Source organism: Oncorhynchus mykiss, chromosome 23, assembly GCF_013265735.2.
Source record: "Oncorhynchus mykiss isolate Arlee chromosome 23, USDA_OmykA_1.1, whole genome shotgun sequence".
In the NCBI taxonomy this organism is placed as follows: domain Eukaryota; kingdom Metazoa; phylum Chordata; class Actinopteri; order Salmoniformes; family Salmonidae; genus Oncorhynchus; species Oncorhynchus mykiss.
The window spans coordinates 26,731,095-26,744,992 of NC_048587.1; the positions used below are offsets into that span (position 1 = coordinate 26,731,095).

A 13,898-nucleotide genomic window follows, 5' to 3' on the forward strand; every position below is an offset into this window, starting at 1 on the left:
TAGACACAAGTGTAAGGGGATAAAGAATATGTACATAAAGATATATGAATGAGTGATGGTACAGAGCGGCATAGGCAAGATACAGTAGATGGTATTGAGTGCAGTATATACAAATGAGATGAGTATGTAAACAAAGTGGCATAGTTTAAAGTGGCTAGTGATACATGTATTACATAAGGATACAGTCGATGATATAGAGTACAGTATATACGTATGCATATGAGATGAATAACGTAGGGTAAGTAACATTATATAAGGTAGCATTGTTTAAAGTGGCTAGTGATATATTTACATCATTTCCCATCAATTCCCATTATTAAAGTGGCTGGAGTTGAGTCAGTGTCAGTGTGTTGGCAGCAGCCACTCAATGTTAGTGGTGGCTGTTTAACAGTCTGATGGCCTTGAGATAGATAGTTTTTCAGTCTCTCGGTCCCAGCTTTCATGCACCTGTACTGACCTCGCCTTCTGGATGATAGCGGCAAGCAATGAAGGTGTAGAAGCACGGTGGCTAGGAAAAACTCCCTAGAAAGGCCAAAACCTAGGAAGAAACCTAGAGAGGAACCAGGCTATGTGGGGTGGCCAGTGCTCTTCTGGCTGTGCCGGGTGGAGATTATAACAGAACATGGCCAAGATGTTCAAATATTCATAAATGACCAGCATGGTCGAATAATAATAAGGCAGAACAGTTGAAACTGGAGCAGCAGCACGGCCAGGTGGACTGGGGACAGCAAGGAGTCATCATGTCAGGTAGTCCTGGGGCATGGTCCTAGGGCTCAGGTCCTCCGAGAGAGAGAAAGAGAGAAGGAGAGAATTAGAGAACGCACACTTAGTCACACAGGACACCGAATAGGACAGGAGAAGTACTCCAGATATAACAAACTGACCCTAACCCCCCGACACATAAACTACTGCAGCATAAATACTGGAGGCTGAGACAGGAGGGGTCAGGAGACACTGTGGCCCCATCCGAGGACACCCCCGGACAGGGCCAAACAGGAAGGATATAACCCCACCCACTTTGCCAAAGCACAGCCCCCACACCACTAGAGGGATATCTTCAACCACCAACTTACCATCCTGAGACAAGGCTGAGTATAGCCCACAAAGACCTCCACCACGGCACAACCCAAAGAGGATGACCACATCAGTGAATCAACCCACTCAGGTGATGCACCCCCTCCAGGGACGGCATGAGAGCCCCAGTAAGCCAGTGACTCAGCCCCTGTAATAGGGTTAGAGGCAGAGAATCCCAGTGGAAAGAGGGGAACCGGCTAGGCAGAGACAGCAAGGGCGGTTCGTTGCTCCAGAGCCTTTCCGTTCACCTTCCCACTCCTGGGCCAGACTACACTCAATCATATGACCCACTGAAGAGATGAGTCTTCAGTAAAGACTTAAAGGTTGAGACCGAGTTTGCGTCTCTGACATGGGTAGGCAGACCGTTCCATAAAAATGGAGCTCTATAGGAGAAAGCCCTGCCTCCAGCTGTTTGCTTAGAAAATGGGACAATTAGGAGGCCTGCGTCTTGTGACCGTAGCGTACGTGTAGGTATGTACGGCAGGACAAAATCAGAGAGATAGGTAGGAGCAAGCCCATGTAATGATTTGTAGGTTAGCAGTAAAACCTTGAAATCAGCCCTTGCTTTGACAGGAAGCCAGTCTAAAGAGGCTAGCACTGGAGTAATATGATCAAATTTTTTGGTTCTAGTCAGGATTCTAGCAGCTGTATTTAGCACTAACTGAAGTTTATTTAGTGCTTTATCCGGGTAGCCGGAAAGTAGAGCATTGCAGTAGTCTAACCTAGAAGTGACAAAAGCATGGATTAATTTTTCTGCATCATTTCTGGACAGAAAGTTTCTGATTTTTGCAATGTTATGTAGATGGAAAAAAAGCTGTCCTTGAAATGGTCTTGATATGTTCTTCAAAAGAGAGATCAGGGTCCAGAGTAACGCCGAGGTCCTTCACAGTTTTATTTGAGACGACTGTACAACCATTAAGATTAATTGTCAGATTCAACAGAAGATCTCTTTGTTTCTTGGGACCTAGAACAAGCATCTCTGTTTTCTCCGAGTTTAAAAGTAGAAAGTTTGCAGCCATCCACTTCCTTATGTCTGAAACACATGCTTCTAGCAAGGGCAATTTTGGGGCTTCACCATGTTTCATTGAAATGTACAGCTGTGTGTCATCCGCATAGCAGTGAAAGTTAACATTATGTTTTCGAATAACATCCCCAAGAGATGAAATATATAGTGAAAACAATAGTGGTCCTAAAATGGAACCTTGAGGAACACCGAAATTTACAGTTGATTTGTCAGAGGACAAACCATTCACAGAGACAAACTGATATCTTTCCGACAGATAAGATCTAAACCAGGCCAGAACTTGTCCGTGTAGACCAATTTGGGTTTCCAATCTCTCCAAAAGAATGTGGTGATCAATGGTATCAAAAGCAGCACTAAGGTCTAGGAGCACGAGGACAGATGCAGAGCCTCGGTCCGATGCCATTAAAATGTAATTTACCACCTTCACAAGTGCCGTCTCAGTGCTATGATGGGGTCTAAAACCAGACTGAGCATTTCGTATACATTGTTTGTCTTCAGGAAGGCAGTGAGTTGCTGCGCAACAGCCTTTTCTAAACATTTTGAGAGGAATGGAAGATTCGATATAGGCCGATAGTTTTTTATATTTTCTCGGTCAAGGTTTGGCTTTTTCAAGAGAGGCTTTATTACTGCCACTTTTAGTGAGTTTGGTACACATCCAGTGGATAGAGAGATGTTTATTATGTTCAACATAGGAGGGCCAAGCACAGGAAGCAGCTCTTTCAGTAGTTTAGTTGGAAGAGGGTCCAGTATGCAGCTTGAGGGTTTAGAGGCCATGATTATTTTCATAATTGTGTCAAGAGATATAGTACTAAAACTGAGTAGCAGGGTGGAGGGGTAGAAAGGGGGACAGGGTGAGCAGGTAGCTGCCTAGTGGTGTCTATTCAGCGGCCTGATGGTCTGGGGGTAGAAGCTATTGGTCAAAATGTCAGTTTTTGCCATTATGCTCCTATACTACCTGCTTCTGAGTGATGGAAGCAGGGAGAACAAGCGGGGAGTAGTTCAGTGCTTTAGTGCTACTGTACAGGATGGGCACAGTTATTAGAATATCTGAAGGGACATTAGTATTCTAGTACTTGCAAGTGTATTAATACAAACATCATAGGCCTATTTTAACAATGAAATGAAATACAATGTCTAAATTAAATACAATTATAAAAAAAATCTAATTGTATTTGTCACATGCCCCGAATACAACACCTTACCAACACCAACACCTTACCAACACCTCACAGTGAAATGCTTACAAATATGTTACATTGCTACACACAGGGATATACACTGTTTTCATTGTCCCCCTCTACTGATTTAGACCTGGGTCACCAGGGTGGCAGGGTAGCCTAGTGGTTAGAGTTGGACTAGTAGAGAGTTGCAAGGTCAAATCCCTGAGCTGACAAGGTACAAATCTGTAGTTCTACCCCTGAACAGGCAGTTAACCCACTGTTCCTAGGCTGTCATTGAAAATAACGGCCTAGGAAGTCTTGCCTAGATAAATAAATGTTAAAAAAAATGTGTGCAATTAATTATCAAGTAGAACAAAAAAACAGCAGGCTCCGGACCTCGTAGGGTAAGATTTGAGTACTCCTGACCTATGGCATCTACAAGTTTGCCTAACTAGCGTTTGACGTCTCTCTCCTCAAACTCAAAGGCCCTTGCGGTCACCCAAGCAAGCAGAGTGGTGCTGTGATTCAAGCCTTTTCCCAAGTTTAAAAAACACATTTTTTAACACATGTATTTCAACTATCCGGATATCCGAAGAAAAAAATATGATTACCCCCCCCAAAAAATACGATATTATTCAAATAGTGAAAGTATTTCAAAATGTCCATCCCTACTGCTGTAGTGACACTTCTTTCTCTGTCGCTCTGTAGCTCTGTCACTTAGTCAAGCCTGTAGCATCTGACTGCAGTTCTATGGCCTTTGTGTGGGAGGGGACAAAGCTCAGCAAACACACTCCCATCACACTGCTTTACTATACCAAGACTTACCCAGATGAGAGACTTCAGCTATTGTGAATTTTGACAAGGTCCAACCTGCTTAGTTGTTCAACTTATTCTTACAGCAGCTTGGATTTGGGGCTTTTGACAGTTTATAAAGACAAGCTGAACAAAGACTTGTTAACCTCTATGGGGTCGATCCCCCCCCCACGCGAGACAGTTGAGCTAACGTAGGCTAATGTGATTAGAATGAGGTTGTAAGTAAATTAATACCTGGTATGGCACAGGTATGGGATGAGTTTAATGGGGTGTTTTCAGTTTCTAGTTACACTAGAAATATCAAAAAAGTTGTATGCACTTCATTATTGCTCACACAATCTTGAAGCAAGTGGACCGACTGGCGCAGCAGTCTTAGGCACTGCATCGCACTGCTAGAGGCATCACTGCAGACCTGGGTTCGATCCCAGGCTGTATCACAACAAGCTGTGACCGGGAGTCCCATAGGGGCGGAGCACAATTGGCCCAGCGTTGACCCGGTTAGGGGAGGGTTTGGCTGGGGTAAGCCATCATTGTAAATAGGAATTGTTCTTAAATTACTAGTTAAATATATGTTCAATCAAAAAGTGGTTCCTTCATGTGTTTATGAATCATGGTCTTAGGGTTAACCCTAACCCTACCTTACATCGCTGAAGGAGGGGGCATTTTCAAACCACAAGTATTTACAATCCGATTCCCAACATTGGTATTGTGTCAGAAATTCTGGTAACCGCTCTAACTACTTCAGCTTGAGAATACATTTATCTAAGGACCGACCTTCTCCAAGATGGCTAGCGTATCAGATCATTATACCACACATTTCTGGCTCCTCTGAGGTAATCAATTACTGGCCTAAATTAAAGTGTATTTCATTTGTTTCCCTTAGTGTGTGGCTGTACTCCAAAGGCTCGGGAATGAGAGGTATTCCTTTAGAGTCTCTTCCTGTGAAGAGTAATGTGGGCTGTAACCAGGAGAAATGAATTCTCCCTGGTGAAGTTCTTCTATTGAGTTCCCCAGTTGTCCAAGCCTTTTAATAGTACATCTGTTGTAACTGAATTGTAAAATCTTTATCTACAGTATCACATGGTCTTTTTACTCTGTAGTCTTACCACAGAGGTACTGTATTTCAGCCAACCATGAACCTACCAGTTATGCCATCATATGTCTGTATATTTCTGTGGAGGGTCATGACTGATCAGGAGATACTCTGGAGCACCAATACAAACATGCATTCTCATACACACTGACTGACACCCATCTTTTATTATTATTTACATTTTTGTCATTTGTCTTATTCAGAGCAACTTACCGTAAGACGTGAATACATACATTTTCATGCTGGTCACCCATGCGAATTGAACCCACAACCCTGACATTGCAAACACCATGCTCTACCAACTGAGCCACATGGGATAGGTCAAACACTCACACACTTGCTCCCACTAATCCACCTGTGTTCAGTGTAGTAGGCACGGGAATCGTCAGTGGCCTGGAGCAGTAATACCGGTGTCAAACATGTAAATCAGTCAGGTATTTCCCCTCAGGCAGACACTTTTTCTCATATAACAGCCTAACCTTGTCATGTCTCCTAGGCTTGTACTACTTGGTATGTGATGGCGTGTGTGTTTATGTGTGTGTGTGTTTGTGTGTGTGTTTGTGTGTTGAATATAGAGATTCATTTCTCACATTAGATCATGCACAGGGTGAAACAAAGGACACACAGATCCTTTCCACCCTATCAAGGCATGAGCATGAATTATGTGTGGTCATTGAGCTTTAATTTTCGCATTCATTTAAAAGTTAATTATCATGGGAAGCCATGTTGAATAATTTATGCATTGGGAGTGCACCAATTAAGAGGTGATATGTGTCAAATAAGATACTAATAAGATACTAAATACTACTCCATATGGAAAAATACTGAATATTGACACCCCATTTGACTCTGCAATGTCCCCTTGAGCCAATGGTTAATTCATATTTAACTTCTTATGACTGGGGGCAGTATTGAGTAGCTTGGATGAATAAGGTGCCCAGAGTAAACTGCCTGCTACTCAGGCCCAGTTGCATATTATTATTAGATTTGGATAGAAAACACTCTGAAGTTTCTAAAACTGTTTGAAGGATGTCTGTGAGTATAACATAACTCATATGGCAGGCAAAAACCTGAGAAAAAATCCAACCAGGAAGTGGGAAATCTGAGGTTTGTAGTTTTTCAAGTCATTGCCTATCGAATATACAGTGTCTATGGGGTCATATTGCACTTCCTAAGGCTTCCACTAGATGTCAACAGTCTTTAGAACCTTGTTTGATGCTTCTACTGTGAAGGAGGGGGGAATGAGAGCTGAATGAGTCAGAGGTCTGCCAGAGTGGCATGAGCTGATCACGCGTGCTCACGTGAGAGTTAGCTCTGTTCCATTGCATTTCTACAGACAAAGGAATTCTCCGGTTGGATCATTATTGAAGATCTATGATAAAAACATCCTAAAGATTGATTCTATACTTCGTTTGACATGTTTCTACGAACTGTAATATGACTTTTCGTCTGAACTTTCGCCTGGACTTGCCCGCGCGTCGTGAGTTTGGATTGTGTACTAAACGCGCAAACAAAAAGGAGGTATTTGGACATAAATGGACTTTATCGAACAAATCAAACATTTATTGCGGAACTGGGATTCCTGGGAGTGCATTCTGATGGATATCATCAAAGGTAAGTGAATATTATAATGCTATTTCTGACTTCTGTTGACTCCACAACATGGTGGATATCTGTATGGCTTGTTTTGTTGTCTGAGCGCTGTACTCAGATAATTGCATGGTGTGCTTTTTCGGTAAAGCTTTTTTGAAATCTGACACAGCGGTTGCATTTAGGAGAAGTTTATCTAAAGTTCCATGCATAACACTTGTATCTTTTATCAATGTTTATAATGAGTATTTCTGTAAATTGATGTGGCTCTGCAAAATCACTGGATGTTTTGGAAGCAAAACATTACTGAATGTAACGCGCCAATGTAAACTGAGATTTTTGGATATAAATATGAACTTTATTGAACAAAACATACATGTATTGTGTAACATGAAGTCATATGAGTGTCATCTGATGAAGATCATCAAAGGTTAGTGATTAATTTAATCTCTATTTCTGCTTATTGTGACTCCTCTCTTTGGCTGGAAAAATGGCTGTGTTTTTCTTTGACTGGGTGCAGACCGAACATAATTGTTTGGTGTGCTTTCGTCGTAAAGCCTTTTTGAAATCGGACACTGTGGTGGGATTAACAACAAGTTCATCTTTAAAATGGTGAAAATACTTCTATGTTTGAAGAATTTTAATTATGAGATCTCTATTGTTTTGAATTTGGCACCCTGCCCTTTCACTGGCTGTTGTCATATCGATCCCGTTAGCGGTATCTAAGCCATAATAAGTTTTTAACAGGGATATATATCCCTTACACAGAGAGATGGCTTTTTCCTCATTTTCTGACAGTGTTTCAGATTATTTTATGCCCAATATAAATTAATTTGTAAATTTTGTATTGTCATTGGAGTCACTTTTATTGTAAATAAGACTTTCACATGGATGTGGATGCTACCATGATTATGGATATTTCTGAATGAATCGTAAATAATGATGAGTGAAAAAGTTATAGACGTACAAATACAAATAAATGCTAACCTCCCCTGTTATTGTATTGGTGAGAGGTTAGCATGTCTCGGGGTTAAGATATTTATACGTCTGTAACTTTCTCATTCATCATTATTCATGATTCATTCAGGATTATCCATAATCATGGTAGCATCCACATGAATGTAGAAGTGTTTAGAAACTTATTCTATTCTTATTTACAATAAACGTGACTCCAAAATGACACAACACATGATTTACCATTCATTTCTATTAGGCACAAAATAATCTGTAGCACAACCAAAACAAACTGCAAATGCATCCCACAAATGTGTAGAGTCAGAAGCTTGGTGTAGTCATTGTGTAAGGACCGGCGCCGGCAAACAGAAACAGGTACAGGAGGTAAAACATTTCATTTGGAACAGACATCAAACAGGACACCGTCAGAACCGGGTATGCAAAGACAAACAAACAATAATCCGGAAGTGGGGAACAGAGCTGGGGAACAGACAGATATAGGGGAGGTAATGACACAGGTGATTGAGTCCAGGTGAGTACAATAATTGCTGATGTGCGTGACGGGGGAAGGCAGGTGTGCGTAATGATGGTGGCAGGAGTGCGTAATGCTGGGGAGCCTGGCGCCTTCGAGCGCCAGGGAGGGGGAGCAGGCGTGACACATTGCATGCTATGAATACGGTACCAAATACTTAACTTTTTACTACTTTAATGCACATAAGTGAATTTGTCCCAATACTTTTGCTCCCCTAAAATGATTCACCCGATATGAATGAAAATACCCTGAAATGAAAGCTGACAGTCTTAACTCTAACTTCTTTGTCATTGTTCAATTTCAAATCCAAACTCTTGCAGTATAGAGACAAAATAAGAAAAAATGCTTCAATGTCTCAATAATTACGGAGGGCAATGTATATACAGTATATCAATTCCGGGGACCAGAATTGTCCATCCTTCCTACTAAGTTTCCTTAATCACTCTCCCATCTACTTCAATACTGTCTAATTAGAACAACAAAAATAAAAAATACATACAAAAGAAGAAAAATAAAAGAACCCATGGTAAAGAGTGGAACTCAAATTGAAAGATGCTGAGCATCTCCAGTTCCCTAGAGGAGCAGAGTGGTAATGACGCAAGGCAGGTGTTGTGCACGGCAGTGATTTGCTTTGCTTGGAGACACAAGCCTGCTCCACTCCATGTTTCTTTGACCTATGGCTGTAATTACACGAGGGAGATATCAGGCTCATTCTAGTGTAAATATTGTCCTGTGCGAGCCAATTTGTATTAAAACAGAAGCCTCGCTTGATCTGACACATCAATTCTAAATTTCGATGACGCTGTACAGATTATTTTAACATTTTATAGCAAAGAAGGGAAATGGTGGCTTTCCCTTCTAATCAACATGTCAAAAGGAAGGAATATATACAGTTGAAGTCGGAAGTTTACATACACTTAGGTTGGAGTCATTAAAACTCGTTTTCAACCACTCCACAAATGTCTTGTTAACAAACTATAGTTTTGGCAAGTCGGTTCGGACATCTACTTGTGCATGACACAAGTAATGTTTCTGACAATTGTTTACAGACAGATTATGTCACTTACAATTAATTATATCACAATTCTAGTGGGTCAGATGTTTACATACACTAAGTGCCTTTAAACAGCTTGGAAAATTCCTTTAAATTATGTCGGCTTTAGAAGCTTCTGATAGGCTAATTGACATAATTTGAGTCAATTGCAGGTGTACCTTTGGATCTATTTCAAGGCCTACCTTCAGACTCAGTGCCTCTTTGCTTGACATCATGGGAAAATCAAAAGAAATCATCCAAGGCCTCAGAAAAATAATTGTAGTCCTCCACAAGTCTGGTTCATCATTGGGAGCAATTTCCAAACGCCTGAAGGTACCATGTTCAAACACTAGTAAGCATGTATAAACACCATGGGACCACACAGCGATTATACCGCTCAGGAAGGATACGCGTTCTGTCTCCTAGAGATGAACGTACTTTGTTGCGAAATCCCAGAGCAACAGCAAAGGACCTTGTGAAGATGCTGGAGGAAACAGGTACAAAAGTATCTATATCCACAGTAAAAACGAGTCCTATATCAACATAACCTGAAAGGCCGCTCAGCAAGGAAGAAGCCACTGCTCCAAAACCACCATACAGTTTGCAACTGCACATGGGGACAAAGATCATATTTTTTGGAGAAATGTCCTCTTATCTGATGTAGCAAAAATAAAACTGCTTGGCCATAATGACCTTCGTTATGTTTGGAGGAAAAGGGGGAGGCTTGCAAGCCGAAGAACACCATCCCAACCGTGAAGCACGGGGGTGGCAGCATCATGTTGTGGGGGTGCTTTGCTGCAGGAGGGACTGGTGCAATTCACAAAATAGATGGCTTCATGAGGAAGGAAAATTATGTGGATATACTGAAGCAACATCTCAAGACCTCAGTCAGGAAGTTAAAGTTTGGTCACAAATGGGTCTTCCAAATGGACAATGACCCCAAGCATACTTCCAAAGTTGTGGCAAAATGGCTTAAGGACAACAAAGTCAAGGTATTGGAGTGGCCATCACAAAGCCCTGACCTCAATCCTATAGAAAATGTGTGGGCAGAACTGAAAAAGCATGTGCGCGCAAGGAGGCCTACAAACCTGATTCGGTTACTGGGCCAAAAGTCATCCAACTTATTGTGAGAAGCTTATGGAAGGCTTCCTGAAATGTTTGACCCAAGTTAAACAATTTAAAGGCAATGTTACCGAATACTAATTGAGTGTATGTAAACTTCTGACCCACTGGGAATGTGATGAAAGGATTAAAGCTGAAATAAATCACTCTACTATTATTCTGACATTTCACATTCTTAAAATAAAGTGGTGATCCTAACTGACCTAACACAGGGAATTTTTACTCAGGTTAAGGTGTATGTAAACTTCCGACTTCAACTTCCGACTTCAACTGTATACAAGCATGTTGAAAGAAGGAGCTGACATAGAGTACAGGTCAAAAGTTAGGATACACCTACTCATTCAAGGGTTTTTCTATATTTTTACTATTTTCTACATTGTATAATAATTATGAAGACATCAAAACTATGAAATAAAACATATGGAATCGTGGTAACCAACAAAAGTGTTAAACAAGTCAAAATATATTTTATATTTGAGATTCTTCGTTGTAGCCACCATTTGCCTTGATGACAGCTTTGCACACTCTTGGCATTCTCTCAACCAGCTTCATGAGGTCGTCACCAGGAATGCATTTAATTTAACAGGTGTGCTTTGTTAAAAGTACATTTGTGGAATTTCTTTCCTTCTCAATGCGTTTGAGCCAATCACATAATTGACCATAGTACTTATCAAGCTTGAAACCAAGCTCACATATGGGTTTATTTGATGGTAAACATGTCTCACATGCTAAACAGTGCTGAACTATTATAGCAGGTAGACATGCTGGAATGTCAACATCACTGTTTAGAAGCAGCTTTTACTAAGCTGGATATGTAATGTGATCTTCTGACAGGTAAATCAGCTTAATGAATAGCTGTCTAACTCAGGCTCATCAGATTGGAATGGGAGAGAAGCCACAGTTTAATTCTTACACTGGCATACTGGTATGGCAAGGACATACTTCTGCAGTTACTGCAGCGGTTCCCAAACTCGGGGTCGCGGGACAATTTCCAAAATCCTAAATTATAATATCGTATTTGTATCTCAAAAAGATTAATGTGGTTAATCTTAAAGATCTAAATGAAAATTATTCAAATCTAAAAAGATAAAAGATAACATTTATCCAGAAAGCACCCTTAGATCATTGGAAAAGGCAGCACTTTCTTATTTATTTAAGAAAGTGACTGAACCAGTAAAAGCCTGTTGAGACCCAGAGTCTCTTTTTCAAGGGAGACCTGGCCAAGAAGGCAGCAACAATCAATACATAATGTAATTAACATATACAACAATACAACACAACATCATCCAGCCTAAAAAAAACATTTACACTCCTCCGTAACAGAGTCTCCCATCAATATTTTAAATTCATTCAGTGGCACTAACATACCTAGATGAATCATGAATTGTAGACTATTCCATGCCTCTGGTGCACAAGAAGAGAAGGCAGTCTTGCCTAATACTGTGAATGTCCTGGGGGCTTTAAGTAGCAACCACCTAGCAGACTGGGTATGGTAACTGCTGGTGGTGAAGAAGACCAGACTACAGAGGTAAAGAGGTAGTTTACACGATAGGGCTTTGTAGATGAACACACATAAATGTATATTTCTGTGCATATAAAGTGAGGTCCAACCTATCATTTGGTACAATGTGCAATGGTGGTTGAGTGACTTGGCAATTGTAATAAAGCACAAGGGTTCATGATAAACAGAGTCCAGTCTCTGTAAGACAGAGGAGGCTGCATGCATATACAACAAGTCACCAAGTATTATTACAAAAATAAAAACCCAATTTCAATTTAAGACTTGTCACAAGATTATCCACATGAACTTTAAACAACAATGTGTCATCCAACCAAATACATACAGTAGGTATTTGTAGGACAACACTTTTTCAATGGATAAACCACCAGATGTAACAATGCTAACCTTCTCTGACAGAGTTTTAGCTCTGGTAAAGGTCATGCATTTAGTTTTTTGTACATTCAAGATCAGTTTGAGACCATAAAGGGAGGCCTGAAGTGACTGAAAAGCAGTCTGGAGCTCTTCAACAGCCTGAACCAGAGAGGGAGCACGTGAATATATGACTGTATCATCTGCATATAGATGTAACTTTGCTGGTTGCATCCCATTTCCCAAATCATTAATACAAATTGAGAACAACACTGGAGTTAAAATGGAACCTTGGGGCACACCTATATTAATCTCAAGAAAGCTAGACTTGTGATTGTCAGTATATACACATTGTGTTCTGTTAGAAAGATACTTCCTAAACCAATTGTACTGTACCTTCACTGAGACCAATGTTTCTGAGTCTAGCTAGAAACCATTTATGGTCAACTGAATCAAAGGCCTTTGATAAATCCACAAACAGAGCAGCACAATGTTGCTTTTTATCAAGTGCATTAATAATGTAATTTGCCACTGCCATAGCTGCAGTTGTGGTGCTGTGCCCTGATCTAAAGCCAGACTGAACCCTGCTCAGTATGTTCTTTTCAATTAAGACGTTTTTTAACTGTGAGTTCACTAGGGATTCATAGACTTTGGCCAGGATAGGGAGTTTAGAGATAGGACGATAGTTATTAGCATCTGAGTGATCTCCCCCCTTAAGCAGTGGGAGGATATAAGCTGATTTACAAATGCTGGGTATGGAATTGGTCAAGAGTCTCAAGTTGAAAATGTGAGCCACATGTTCAGTAATACTACCAGCTGCTATCTTTAAGAGGTAGGGATCCAGGTTGTCTGGACCTGCAGACTTTTTAGTGTCTATTGCCTTTAGTGCTTTATAGACCTCAGTATAAGAAACAGGCTCAACGTTAAAATGGTTCACATGAGGGCCTATATCATAATTTACTGTAACAGAGCTTACATTAGAGGTGGGCCCCATCATTATCAAAACTGAACCAGCAGATATGAAGTACATGTTAAAGACCCCTACAATATCAGCTTTATCCTTCACTTCATTAGAATCCATCATTAAATGGTCAGGAAGTCCAGAGGATACATTAGAACCTGACACTGATTTGATTAGCCCTTCAGAACTCGGTGGGTTGTTTAGGTTCTCTGTGACTGTATTTAGATAGTAATCTGATTTGGACTTCCTGATCAAACCTGTGCATTTGTTTCTTAGCGCTCGGAAGGAGGCCCAATCAACAGGAGCATTTGTATGTCTGGCTTGAGCCCAAGATATATTTATCTTTGTAATTCATTCTGCCAAGTTATCTGAAAAGCAGGGATTGTCCCTTCCACTGAATCTACATTTCTTCACAGTCGCATGCTTATCACAAATGGACACTTGATGACTGCACTTGAATAATTCCTGCGGTGAATGGCTAGGCCCGCTACGCTGTGAAACACCACACTATTGCAGAGACTTTGATATTAACGGACGCAATTGATATGGTGAAAACAATGTGTGGGGAGGCAAAGGCAGAGAAACTCACATCAATACCTTTGTTAGATAACAGTTAAAAAATATATTCATGTCATTGCTAGCAATCAAGTGGAAACTCTGACTGAACGACTC

At 40.7% G+C, this 13,898-nt stretch overlaps 1 protein-coding gene across 1 annotated transcript in view; it reads left to right on the plus strand.

Moving 5' to 3' along the window:
- Nucleotides 1-13,898, plus strand: part of LOC110502511 (glutamate receptor ionotropic, delta-1) — a 450,947-nt gene that overhangs the window by 35,536 nt on the left and 401,513 nt on the right. The gene's annotated exons all lie outside the window — the stretch shown is intronic.